At 39.9% G+C, this 14,430-nt stretch overlaps 1 long non-coding RNA gene across 1 annotated transcript; it reads left to right on the top strand.

Annotated features, from left to right (window-relative positions):
* Positions 1-13,181: 13,181 nt before the first annotated feature.
* Positions 13,182-13,933, top strand: LOC147608285 (uncharacterized). Its single transcript, XR_015264454.1, has 2 exons — positions 13,182-13,744; positions 13,786-13,933. It is a non-coding gene; the product is annotated as an uncharacterized LOC147608285 (long non-coding RNA).
* The last annotated feature ends 497 nt before the right edge of the window (positions 13,934-14,430 follow it).

Here is a 14,430-nt window from a genome sequence, read left to right on the forward strand (position 1 = left end):
TGTTTGTGTCTGCAACAATTCCTAAACCATTTGCAAACATCGCAGCACTCACTTCAGGCATGTTTACATTCAATGTAAACATTCTGCCCACTCTGTTACCTTTTGCAACCAACCTGCACTTGTCTTTAAAGTCTTCAACATAACAACCATCAGGGTTAAACCGAACCTGCAAACCCTGCTCAATCATCTAGCCAACTGAAAACAGATTCTTTGTTATGTTCGGAACATGACGTACATCTGCAAGGTACTTCACTTTGCCATCCTGCATAGACAATGGCACATCTCCAAACATGGGCAATTGGATGAGCAGTGTCCCCTGTTTCCACAAAACCTAGTCTTTCAAGATTTTTCATCTCCTTGAACCACTCCCCATGACTTGTCATGTGGTTCGAAGCACCTCAATCAACGTACCATACATCATCTTTATGTGCTGCTTCAACATTTTCAGACATGGCATTAACGATATGCTGTATAACAAACAACCTTTCATTATCCTCATTGTTTCTGCTCGAGGATGCATAGTTATTTTGCTGCAATTTTTCATTTTGCATGTCAGCCTACTTCTTATAACAAGCTGCCTGCACATGTCCAGGCACAGTAAAAGCATCCATGTGTATCATTATACTGTCTTTGCCAATTCCCACGACCTCTTTGACTCCCGTTGCCTCTGAATTGGCCTCTTCCACCTGCGTGTTATTGTTGTGAATTCTGGGAGGACTGTTGTTGCTGTTGCTGGCCATAATTCTGATTACCTGTTCAGCCACCTCCTTGGCCGCATCCATGGCCTCCTCTACCTCGTCCTCTTCCTGAACTTGTGTAGAAGGCCTATTGCTCTGAACTGTTTTTGTTTTGTGAAGACTGTTGGTCTTCACCCAAGCTCTTCTCTTATATAATCAACATAGACACCAAATCTGTGAAATTGAAAATGTTTTCCCGAGTCTGAATAGACATCTTGAACGCCTTGTATTGTGGCCCGAGACCACGTAGACAGACTTCCACCTTATCATCATCATCTACTGAAACACCAATAGATGCAAGGGATTCCACAATACCCTTGATCTCAATGCATAGTCATTCATAGACATACTCTTTTTCTCCACAGTATGAAGTTCATTCTTTAACTGTATCTTTTGTGCCTTGGTATTCGTTTCATAGAGTTTTACCAAGGTGTCCCACGTCTCCTTGCGGGACTTGGCATCCTGTATGTGCCCAATCATGGTATCCTGTATGCTGATAGAGAGCCAATACATAAATTTTATGGCTCCTTGGTTCCAATCCTTGAACTCTTTTACATCTGCAGCAGTCGGATTGATCTCCGGTATCTCCGGTGCCTCTTCATGCTCGCCTTCTATGTAGTCCTAGTAACCCTTTCCCATCAGGAAATTTGTCAACCTAAATCTCCAAGCATAGAAGTTGTTCTTATCAAGCTTCTCGAAAACAATCTGGTTTATGACATCATTTGACATCTTGCCAGACACACAAATTGACCAGAAACAGTACTCTGGTTTGTCTTGCATAAACTGCTATATTTTCTGCAAGCGGTACTGTATTACACTCAAATGTCACACAACCAGTGACCTCAATGTGTATACATACACCCAATGGCAACTGTTGACCTCCTTTAGCACACACAATGTCTACACGATACCATGAAAAGATGCAGGGGAGAAGAGAGCTTGAGCTCTTGCAAGCACACACACACTCACAAAACCCTAAAAGAGAGCACACAAGGTGAGAGGCTGAAAATCTGTGAACCCAACTAAATGAGCTGGTGCTATAACTATGCCAGCAGTCTCTAGAATGGCTGTCACACACAGCCTGTCATCCCACTGGCCGCATATCACCCATGATCTCACACACAGCCTGTCATCCCACTGGCCGCATATCACCCATGATCTCTCACACCATGGCAGTGGTGTAAGTGTGGGGCCTATCCCCTAGGCGGGTCATCACTGTCCACCGCCTCACTAGATGAGCTCGATATCTCAACAAAGGCTAAGGCTGAAACTAACAGGAAGTTCTTCTTAATTCTTGACACATATAAAACTTTAGAAAGAGTAAATGCAGCTCTATTTGCAGTAGTGAGCACAACTCTGCCAACTCCTTTGATGACAGGATATGAGGAACCACTTTCACATGTAACGGTTCTTGTACTTGGGATAGATTCCAGAGATGAGAATAATTTTTTTTGTGAAGTAATGTGCTTACTAGAACCACTATCAAAGTACCAAGCATCCGATTCTGCCCGCTGACATGCATACATCATGAAGTGAAGGGTCATAACTGCAATGTACAGTCCATGCCCAATCATCTTGAGCAAAACTTGCAGATTTCTTCTTCTTTGCACTTGGTGTGCAGATGCATCAACCACAACCATGCCCGATTCTTTCTTTTTCTCCTTCTCTAGCTTTTTCTTGCACTCATTTATGTAGTGCCCTGGTTTCCTGCAATAGTGACACTTGCCCTTCTTTTTAGGCTTATCACCTTCTTTCTCTGTATCCTTACCTATCACCTTCTTTCTCTGTATCCTTACCTAAGGATAATTATTTTGTCTTATAGCCACCATGCAAAAGAAGCTTTACCTTTTCCCTTCTGACTAGCAACAAAAGCTTGATTACCAACTCGCATAACATATCTATTTTACCTAGACTACTCTTCTTGCAAAAGTACTGAAACCAGCTCATCAAATGTAAGGACATTTAGATTTTCCTTCATCATGAGTCTAAGGGTAGAGGCAAAACTTTGATAAGAATCCGGTAATTCATTGAGAACTGTGGGCACCAATGTACTATCAGGATATATCTCATCCACACTAGCGAGATGCTCCTTAAAATCTTTGATCTTGGTCAAGAAGTTGTCCATTGAGTCTCCCTCATTCATGTGCTCAGACTCTAACTGTATTCGTAGATATGCAATACGTGCTTCATTATTGCACACCTGGTATAATGCAGCAAGGGCATCCCATGCCTATTTTTAAGTCTTACATGACCGAATATGAGGAATAATGCTTCGCTTCACAGAAAGTGCAAGCACTGCATGTGCCTGTCCATCTCTTCCATCCCATCGTGTTCGTGTTGTTTGAGCACAGCAGTGGGAGCTACTGAGGTGGTGCATGTGGAGAAGCCACATTTGTATCAGATTCTACTTTAGATGTACCTGGTTGCACTGGTAGTTGTGAAATAGGACGAGTTTCACTACCACTGATCACATTCCAAAGGCCTTTAGCAACCAGTGCATGCCTCATCATATAGGACCACAATGGGTAGTTAGTCCCATCAAGTTTGTCCTCAATAGACAACATGTTGAATACATCACTACTACTAGCCATGACTGTCTGTCAAATGCAAAATCTTTCAACACATTGCAAGTACTCAGTATTCACTGAATGCAACCCCGGATGACTGAATCACCTGCAAAGTGTATGAAAAATAACACAGAATAGAGAATAGAGTGTTACTGGCAAAAGTATGATGGTCGATGTTGTTGAAGACACTGTACATGCTGCTGCACACCAAATCTTTGCCGTTGCTGCACAATCCAAACGCCCAAAATCGAGCAGAACCAATCCAAAATGATGCCTCTCCAGAACGTCTGTAGAAACCTTACGGTGCCCAAAATACTCCCGAATCGTGCCACGAACCCTAAGAGTGCTATGTTTGTATACAACATACTATAGTATATAGCTTCTTCTCCTAGGAGGATATCTCGATATTAGAGATATAAAAACAGAGCCATGAGGGGGGAGGTAGACTACTAGATCAAGTGTCAAGGAAGCTAGCTCTGATACCAATTGTTGGAATTAGGGTTAGGGTTGTAACAATGCACACACACACAAGATAGAGAAGCTTGAACGAACACAAACTCACTAGATTGGAGTTAACAAATGTGTGCTAAATACAAAAGATAAGTACACACCCCAAAATGAGTAGATGAGAGGGTGTACATATTGGGAAAAACCCTCCTAGTGAGGGAAAAAGTGCCCCAACGGTCCTATGTGTGTTCACACACATCACTACCATATAATGCTACACCTTAGATGTCTAGTATTGAAATGAAAAATGAGAGTTAGCTTGGGTGTAAAGGAGTAGTGAGTTAGAACAAATGACTCTTCGAAACCTCTTACACTTAAGGGAAAAGTAAAGTTCAAAAATCCAATTGGTTGTTCAACGTACTATGAAGGCTTGGACAAAGATTATGAGATCAGGAAATGCATTCGGAGATTCAATGAAGGACCTAGACTATCTCATCAGAGCTTGTGATGGTTTATCCTATTTCATGATGCATGGTTGCTTGATCATGTTTGATATTTGTTTGGATACTGTTTATTGAAATACTTTTTGTTGTGGAGATTTTGAAGGTACCACACAAGCTAATGTGGTGTCAAGAGGATGTTATCCAAGTGGTGAGTTCTGTTGTTATAAAGATGGTCAACACCTAGACCCATCTCTGTGGCGGACATGGGCATGCTACTGACATGCCTGGTGTGAGGACAAAGGCGACTCCGGAGTGTACCAAGATAGGCAGGTTTGGGATGGATGTATGCGTCAATCAACACGACTCTGGTGTGAATGTAACTTGGAGTGCTTGTGCCTTGGGAATGGTATAGCCATCACAAGTAGCTCCTATCGATCAAATGCGAGACTTGTGGTCTCCTGATTGGATGGTAACACAAGTTGGAGTGCTCAGACTCAATGGTGTATATCTTCTTGGTATGAGGAGATATTTTAGATATATGTAACATTGTTTCATATGATAGTTGGATTTGTATTCCAGAGTTTTAGCATGATTTTTATATGTATGTTCTCACTAAATTTTGATGTATAAAAGTTTTAAGTTAAATGTTTTTCAAAAGAAGTGTTTGTTGTGGAGTACATGAATGAACTGTTTTTTCATTGGTTCAATTAGGTGTGTTAGTCATAAACCAAAAATATCAATTATGGGTGTGTGGCTATTCAACAAGATAGAGAACCTCTTCATGACATTAGTGGGCAAATAGTCAATGAAAGGAAGGGCGACGCACACTAATGGATAGGATCAAATCTCATTGGACAACATTACTTTGGATATGCTAAGGATTGCTCTTACCGATGCAATCAAATATGCTCAAAGGGATGCTCAAAAGAGGTGCTCTACATTAGTAGTGAGATTGTGTGGCAAGGCAATGAGAATGCAATGTTGATGCATCAAATGGTGGACAAGCTAGATGAAAGGTTTGCAACTCTTGAAGAGCAGATTTTAAGTGTGCAAAAGGGTGTGGGCAGATTTGATCATGCACCGAATCCACATGGGAATCATGGTGGTATATGCAAGGCAAGTCCAATGCCTTCAAGAGACCATCAAAATGGACATGTCACGGGTTCTAGGTTGGGAAAGCAGCCCATAGTGTTGGATCCATGGAAGGCTCTGGCAACAGGTGTTCACAATGCTAGTGGTGGGGAGATGGGATATTCCGCACAATACCCTTGGTCGTTCTACATTAAGGACAAGATTACACTTCCCAAGTTCAAAGGGGTGAATACAACCACCGAGGAATTGGAAGAATGGACTAGCAAGATGGAGATGTACTTTGCATTGTATTTCCGTCATAAGGAAGAAGACAAAGTATAATTTTTCGTTTTGCATTTGGAAGATTATGCCCATTCATGGTGGCGGTTCACTCAACATGAAGGCTTGCATTTTGCCACTTGTTGGGATGTATTCAAAGATGCCATGTTTCAAAACTTCACATCTCCATTGGAACGGGCTCAATTGGTGGGACAATGGTATGACTTGGAGCAAAAGGGAAGTTCCATCAAGGAATATAGCAACCAATTTAGGAATCTTTCCATGTTTATTGGAGGAATGAATGAATATAACAAAATGGTAAAAGTACATACATGGATTGCAATCCTCACTTGGAGATGATTTGAAGGCACAAAGACCTCAAACTTTGCAAGATGCCATGTATTATGTGGAGGTCTTTGAATCTAAGTATAAGGGGACTGTGGCAAATAGATGGAATGTGGGAGCAACTAAGCCATTTACTTTCAGCCCAAATGCAGTAAAATGGCCAACTTCTACCTCTTCAACACCATATGTACCTCGTGCAAGTTTCACTTCTACTTCTACTCCTATACAATGATACCCTAGTGTGTATGGACAGCCAAAGAATGTGAAATGGAGAGATTCTAGTGCCAAAATGCCTCTCAAGAATGTTCAAGGCAAGGTGATTAAGCAATTGTCACAAGCGGAGATGGAGGAGAAGAGGAAGAAAGGGGTTTGCTTCCTTTGCAATGAGAAATGGACTCCCGAGCATAAAGGGGTTTGTAAGACAAAGGAGGTGAGAGCCAACATGATTCTTGAGGTGGTGGAAGATGAAGAAGTACCATTGGATTATGTGGATGAGGCTGAATTTCAAGATTGTCCAAATGAGGTGATAGAAGAGCCTACTCTCTTGATCTTTCTCAAGAGTTTCCTTTTGATCTGGGTGAAGTTGAAACAAAAAAAAAAAGCCATGCTTTGTGCCATTTCACAAGAAGCTAAAGCGGGATGCAAAGGCTCCAACACTTTGAGGCTTATGGGAAAGATTAGGGGCAGGTCCGTTCATATACTTGTTGATTCAGGGAGCACACATAGCTTTGTGAACTCCAAATCAATAAATTCTTTGAAGCTATGCCCAAAAGAGATGATGAAGGCTCTTAAAGTGGAGGTTGCAAATGGACAGCATGATCTGAGCAAGAGTTGGGTTACAACAAGGATTTCTTTGTCTTCCAATTATGCATGTGATGCCTGTTTGATTGTGCTTGATATGGGCCCCATTGATGTGGTGCTTGGATGTGATTGGTTGCACACTTTGGGCAGATTCTATGGATTTGAAGCACATAAAAATGTGGTTTATGCATGAGGGCAAAGAGCTATGCTTGGATGGAATTTGCAACCATGCTTCAACTTTGGTGTCCATGAAGCAAATGAAGAGGGACTTGAAGAGTTTATGCCTTGTTTACATGCTACAACTCACTCGTCAAGAAGAGGACAATTGGCTGTAAATACATGATAAATGGATGGATGCCTTGTTGTTGCAAGAGTATACAAAGACGTGTTTGAAGAAGCACCCAAATGCTTGCCGTCTACTAGAGAGGTTGATCATGCCATAGAGCTTTGAGAAGGATGCAAAACCAGTCAATAAGCCTCCTTATAGGCTTTCTAAGGTTGAGTGGGAAGAGGTAGCAAATCAAGTGGAAGAACTTTTGGAAATGGGATTCATACAACCAAGCCAATCACCTTTTGCCTCACCGGTTTTGTTGGTGAAGAAGGAGGATGGATCTTATAGCATGTGCATTGACTATAGAGATCTCAACAAGATCACTATAAAGAATCGATATCCCATTCCAAGGATTGATGATTTACTTGATGAATTGAAGGGAGAAAAATACTTCTCCAAGATAAATCTCAAGTCCGAGTATCATTAAATAAGGACAAAAGACGGTGATGAGTTTAAGACGGCATTATGAACAGGGTCTATTTCAATTCATGGTTATGCCTTTTGGTTTGTCAAATGCCCCGGCCACATTTCAAGCTCTCATGAACAAAGTCTTGAAGCCTTTCCTCTTCTACAAATCAGTTTTGGTCTTCTTTGATGGCATACTTGTGTATAGGAAGTCAAGGGAAGAGCACTTGATGCATGTGGAGCAAGGGTTAAAGGTGTTGAGGGAGCACAAGTTGTTTGCCAAGCAAAGCAAGTGCACTTTTATGTCACAAGAAGTGGAATATTTGGGTCACCTTATGAGCAATGATGGTATTAAGATGGATCCCAAGAAGGTGTAATGTGTGAAAGAGTGGCCTACACCATCCGACACTACTCAATTGAGGGGATTTTTGGGATTATCATCTTTCTATCGGAGGTTTATATGCCATTATGCTCACATGACAGCCCCACTTACCGATAGGCTTAAGAAGGAAGAATTTTTTTGGGATGCCCCAATAAGAGCTTTCAAGAGCTCAAGTAAGCACTCATTTCATCTCCAATATTGGTTTACCTTGATTTTTCTAAGCCTTTCACTATACAGGCTAATGCAAGTGGGAGAGAAATTGGTGTCGTGCTATATCAAGAACATGGGGTAATTGCTTATGAGAGTAGAAAGCTTCCCAAGAAGGAGAGGGAGCTTCATGTGTATGATCAAGAAATGTTGGCTATTTTGCATGCCATAAAGAAGTGGCATCACTATTTGTATGGTTGGAATTTCAAAGTAAGGACCGATCATGTACTCCAATTTTTCCTCACCCAACAAAACCTTTCTCCCAAGCAAAAGAGATGGCTTGCTACTTTGCAAAATTATGATTTTGAGATCTCTTACACAGCGGGAAAGGATAATGTTGTGGGGGCGGATGCACTTTCTAGGATGTGGGCTTGCACTCTACATGCCATTTTGGAGGTGCATTATGATTGGATTCATGAGATACAAGAGGAGTATTTGGTGGATGACATGGTTGGTCCGATGTTTTAGAAATTACAGCAAGGGTTATGTGATGAATATCCACATTTTGAAGTGTGCAATGGATTGCTTTGGTACAAAGGAAAGGTCTATTTGGTTCCTCACTCATCCTTCAAGCTAAGAATCCTACAAGAGATGCACTCTTCACCAATGGGCGAGTCATTTGAGAGTGTTCAAGACTTATGATAAGATAAGGAAGAGCTTCTTTTGGAAAGGACTTTGGAAGGATGTGCATGACTATGTGCAAAAGTGTTTGCCTTGCCAACAAAACAAGGATCCAAATCAATTGCCTAGTGGATTGTTGCAACCATTGCCTATTCCGAAAGGAAAGTGGACTCACATAGCTATGGATTTCATCACCGGGCTGCCCACTACTAAGCAAGGGTGGAATAGCAATATACAGCTTCTTTGGTGGCTCAACAATTCATGGAGCATGTGTTTAGATTGCGTGGAATGCCAAAGCAAGTGGCGAGTGATAGGGATGCTAAGTTCATGAGCCATTTTTGGAAGAGTGTCTTTGATTCCATGGGAACTACACTCACTCCAAGTACAGCCTATCATCCGCAAACGGATGGCCAAACTGAGAGGGTGAACAAGTGGCTTAAAGTCTATTTGGGACATTATTGTTATGACACTCAATCTTCATGGGACAAATGGCTGTACTTAGCTGAATTTTGCCATAACAATACCTATCACATGAGTATTGGTATGTCTCCATTTGAAGCCATGTATGGGTATAAGGTGCATGTACCTTCCATTGCATTCAATGAGGAAAAGGTGAATCCTCAAGCCAAAGAGGAGATTGAGAAGATGTGTGCAATAATGCAAAGGTGCAAGGATAGCATGGCTAAGGCACAAAACCAAATGAAGCAATATGTCGATGAATCAAGGAAGCATGTGGAATTCAAGGAAGGGGATTATTTGTTCTTGAGAATCCCTAAGTCAAGGTATGCTTCTTTGAAGGGAGACACCAATACAAAGCTTGCTCATCACTTTTATGGACTATACAAGGTGTTGAGAAGGATTGGTGAAGTAGCCTATCAATTGTTATTACCTTCTACCACAAGGATCCACGATGTATTTCATGTGTCACATTTGAAGAAGTATGTGGGTCCTCAATTGGAAGTAATTGATGAATTACCTCCAATGGATGAAGAGGAAATGATTCAATATGTGGCGGAGAAGGTGATTGGAATGAGGGAAAGACACCTTTGTTAATAGGTCTATTGTTGAGTACCTTGTGAAGTGGAGAGGCTTGCCTAATAAAGAGGCTTCTTGGTAGTCCAAAGGCTACATGAAAGACCATCCGGAGCTTCTACAAGCAATGAATCAAAGTGGATAAAGTGTACAGCTGTTGGTGTGTTTGGACAGCTATTTGCATGGTTTGGATGATGATATAAAGGATGCCAGTGTTGTAAATTTATTGTATTATATGGATAGCCATGGTCATTGGTGTTCTTCACTACTCATCAATCAAGTTCAACAAGACTCCATGGGCTTATGGATATCAAAAGAGAGCAGTCCATATGTACATCAAATAAATGGACAGCTCTATGTGGAGTTTCTTGTGAAAGGCATTTTTGGAATTGCAACAAATGTACTTACATTCATGTGGGAAGTCAAGAAGGTTTCATACAGCCCATACATTACTCCATACATGGTTTCGAGGACGAAACCTTTGGGTGGGGATGGTTTGTAATGAAAGGGGCTTGAGTTTGTACATAAGGAGAGGCTCATGGGCATGGTTAGGGCCGGTCAAGTATGAGGGCCAATATTAATGAGTTTGAAATGATGGGCTAGTATATAAGTTAATATTATAACCATGGTCATAACATACTCTTATGAAATCATACTTCTTGGAGCTTCATGCTTCTACAGCTATGTGGTACTCCATCTTGAGTGCATGTGGTACTCCATCATGACTGTATGTGGTACTCCATCATGAGTGCAATCTTCTCTTTCTCTTTTCCCCATCTTTACAAATTATTTGGATACATAGATCCATCACACCATAGGTCTATATGCTTTGAGCCTGAAGCTCTCATCTCTTCCTTCTCTCTTCCATTGATTGAAAGCTGGGGTTGATTTCTTTTCTTCAAAGGTGCATATTCTTCTGCAAGATCAATATGCATATGGTATGGCTTCCTCTTCTCTCCCATATCAGTGTGATGCAGCTATAATGTAGCATAATGATGAGCTCGCAATAGCGTGAGTTCACGAGAAATTCACTTGAATGTCTAAAATGGGAGGAAAAAGTCACTAGAAGGGAAATCCTTCACCACCCAAAGAGAAAATAAACATGCTCAAAAATTACATTAATGAGAGCTCGTTTACGTATAGATACATATTGCGTCTTTATTCCTTTGATATTTATGCACCCATAGGACGGCGGTATATTCTCTTTGTTCTTGAGCATTTAAGAAGGTCTGGACCACCGTGTTGATTATCTCTCTCTACAAAATACATAAAAGGGTCAAAAATCCTTTTTTTTCTAATTTTTAGGCCACAAAAATAGGGTGACGTGCATTATCTTACAGGGCCCCAAAATGAGTCCCGATTTTCCCTAATGCAATTCAACTATATAAAGATAAAAATCTTATTATAAGACTGCCACACTATTCTCGTGGTGTTGATTGCAAGGTAACCTCACTTCTGCATTCACCAATGAGCTCTTTGCAAAACCTTACTTCATCATTAAAGGACTTCTCAAGGCTTATAAAAAGGGAACATTTAAAGTGCAAGCCTTCAAGCAAATTGAGCATCCAAAGATTTTGAGAATAAGGGAAATTCTACAAGGCAAGAAGAGAATTTCAAACGTTTTGTTAAGATCTACTTTTTGTAGATTTCATCAAGGGATGTTATTTTTCACGAGTCAACCATGATGATGACAGCTTCTCTCTCAAGCAAGAGGATAGTTCTACACATGAAGGTATTTCTGATGATTTAAGTATGCCTAAACCTATTGAAAACAAAGTTTCACCTCATATACTTCTTAAAAATAAATAAATAAATAAATAAATAAATAAAGGACAAATTAAGGAAAACAAAATAACATATGCTAAAATTAGAAAAAAGTATCATGCTTGAGATTATCATTGACCATGAGACTACCACTACACGCACAAGCAACACTTATGTTATGTATCTTATGACCTTCAAGAATCACCTATTGAAAAATGCCAAATGGATGCCAAAAAGGTTCTCATTCTTACCAAAATCTTACCATCCATGAAATTGAGGTCAATTGTAAACCGAGCAAGAGGGAATGTAGCCTCTATATCTCTATGGGGATGCCCATTATTTTATTTTGGATATGCCTTTTATTTATATCATCTACCAAGATTAATGTATTTAAGCAAATTGATGGCACTGGTATGATGTCTAGCAGGATTAATATGTTTAATCAGCTGTGTGCAGTCACTAATATTATTTTGGATGAAGGCGATGAATGAATGGTGAATTATGTGTTAATCACGGGATGGAATATATGTTGGACCACTACAAGATATTTTGGAAGACATGAAAATACCTTTTATGGTTTTATATTTAGGCATCAATATTTTTGTAAGGCTAAGGGCTCATACCTTTGTACATACCAAATAGTACTTAATATTTTTGGTAGGTCCAAGACTTTATATTAATGCTTACTATATTTTTGTAGACCTTGCACACTCATAAACTCAAAGAACTTGTGCTTTGCTTTTGGAATTGTCTTTTTGAAAAGCAATCTTTTTTTAATACATAGAAATATGGATGAGTGGTACAAGGGACACACTCATCTCACGGGTGATTCAACCCAATCTTGTGCTGACGGTGACCTCTACTCTATTCTCCATCTCTCTTGTTTATTTAATTTGGTTTATTAAGTTTTGTGCTTTTAATTTGTGCAAGTATATGTTATGCTCCGATATTTGTGTTGAGAAATCAAAATTCCTTCTCTAAGGCTCTTAAAGGTCCTTAAAGCTAGGTGTGCTGCTACATTAATAATCTATGTCAATAAACTTAATGCTTATTATAATCTTGAATGCATTTACGTTGATAAATAGATAACAAAATAATCCAATGGAAAAAAGAGATAAGGCATGGCAGCATTCAGGAAAGTGATACCTCATCTTATCCTAGAGCGGAGTGGAATCCAATAGTGTTGGTCTCAAAAAGGAATTTGATTGATTGGTATCTCAAAAGTGTTGGTTGATCTCAACTCAAAAAGGAATGTAGCCACTAGTGACAATGACATTAATAGTACAATTTTGAAAATTTATATACCTTGCAATGTTTAGGAAAGGTATGCCTCTCAACTCATCCTCCAACCGATGAGATTTCAAAATTACCGATCAAGAGCTTCTCAAACAAGAATTGAGCCAATTGAAAAAGATGATATACCAAATTAGTGCCATTTTTATCAAAAAGTATGTCTGTTTTTAAAATGATGACAAGTTTGCGGCTCGGCTCTATTTCAAGGGGAAATGTGAATGGGTACAACATATTTTGCATTGGTGAAATTTGAAAATTACTTGCAAATTTTAGAGTTGAAGGTTTAGAGAATTTAAGATTTTGGGTAATTTTAGTCACGTGTATACCTTGGGAAAAAAAATATCACGTTTTTTTAAAAATTAATCTCCAAATAATAGTGCGGAGTTTTTGCAACATTGGGTCACTCGGTGTGGTGAGCGACAAGGGGCAAAATTTGTTTTTTAAGAAAGATCGCTAGAGTAAGGCAAGGAGTGCGTGCCACATTCTTTAGGGTTCACTGATGTGGGTAAAGCTGGTCATGTTTGGTATGATTTTGTAGCCATTGTGTGTGTGGGAGACTGCGAGGCAGCCCTAGCTTCTCCATGCCAGCATATCTGTGTGTTCATAGCCAAGATCTGCTTCAGCTTTTGAAGACCTTCCTCACCCCTTCTACCCCTGCGCTCCCACACCGCCATAGCTGCCTCTTGGTCTCTTAAGCAGCCTGCCACAATTCCTCTTGCTCCATGGTTCATGATCATCTTACCTCTCAACCTCCTTGCTTGCGAACTGGCTTCTCGCTCCAAACCATTTACACCATGCTTCAATGCCCCTCACCTTGCATATTGGACACTTCATATGGCCAATACCATTCACCCACCAGATGGAAGAACTTTAATGATATTGGCCATCAGAAGTGTATAATTTTCAGTGTGTGAATGGTGTTGAGCATGGTGTAGATGGTTTGGAGAGACGTCACAACAAACAAGGAGGTAACGGCCACAATCGAGACGAGCAACAACCAAGGCATCTTGTCCTTGTAGGTGTCATGGAGTACTGCTGTCCACCCATCTTGTCCTTGTAGGTGTCATGGAGAACTGCTGTCCACCCATGTCCTAAGACCATGTGATGGGATGTAGTGTAGCAGTTGACAGATCCTATGTGATGGCCAGTATGGTTTGTATCTCAACAAGTTGAAGAGGTTCTCTAACAAGGTGTGATGTCTTCTATCTTATGATTCATTAATCAAGCATTGTTATGATCATGATGGCATTATTAACAAAATGGTGTGATGATTACTCTTGACACCATGATCCTTGATAGTATATAGTTTTGTGGTTTCTAGATGCGATTAGAGTTTTAAATTGTATTAATAGACAAGAAAGTAATAATAAAATTGGAGTGGTTTTTTTCTTAACTCTCTAAAGTAAGTTTTGAGCCCTTTGCACCATGAAAAAGTGAAAATAGGCTTGCTTTTTACTATATGTGGACGTTTTAGCATAATTGTGTTGTATATGTTTATTAATACAACATTGCCATTCAAAAAAGGTAGAACTTATTGATGAAGTTAGTACTTGTCATTTGTATGTTTCCATTAGAGTTCCATTAGAGTCTTTCCATCTCATTAAGTACATACACATCATATGAAAAAAACGTAAGCCAATGTAAGCATTCATAAATTTAATGTTTCAATGAGTAAAATAATTAGATAAATTTATAAACTATCAAC

Source organism: Cibotium barometz, chromosome 53, assembly GCF_041138505.1.
Source record: "Cibotium barometz isolate CiBa-2024 chromosome 53, ASM4113850v1, whole genome shotgun sequence".
Classification (NCBI taxonomy): domain Eukaryota; kingdom Viridiplantae; phylum Streptophyta; class Polypodiopsida; order Cyatheales; family Cibotiaceae; genus Cibotium; species Cibotium barometz.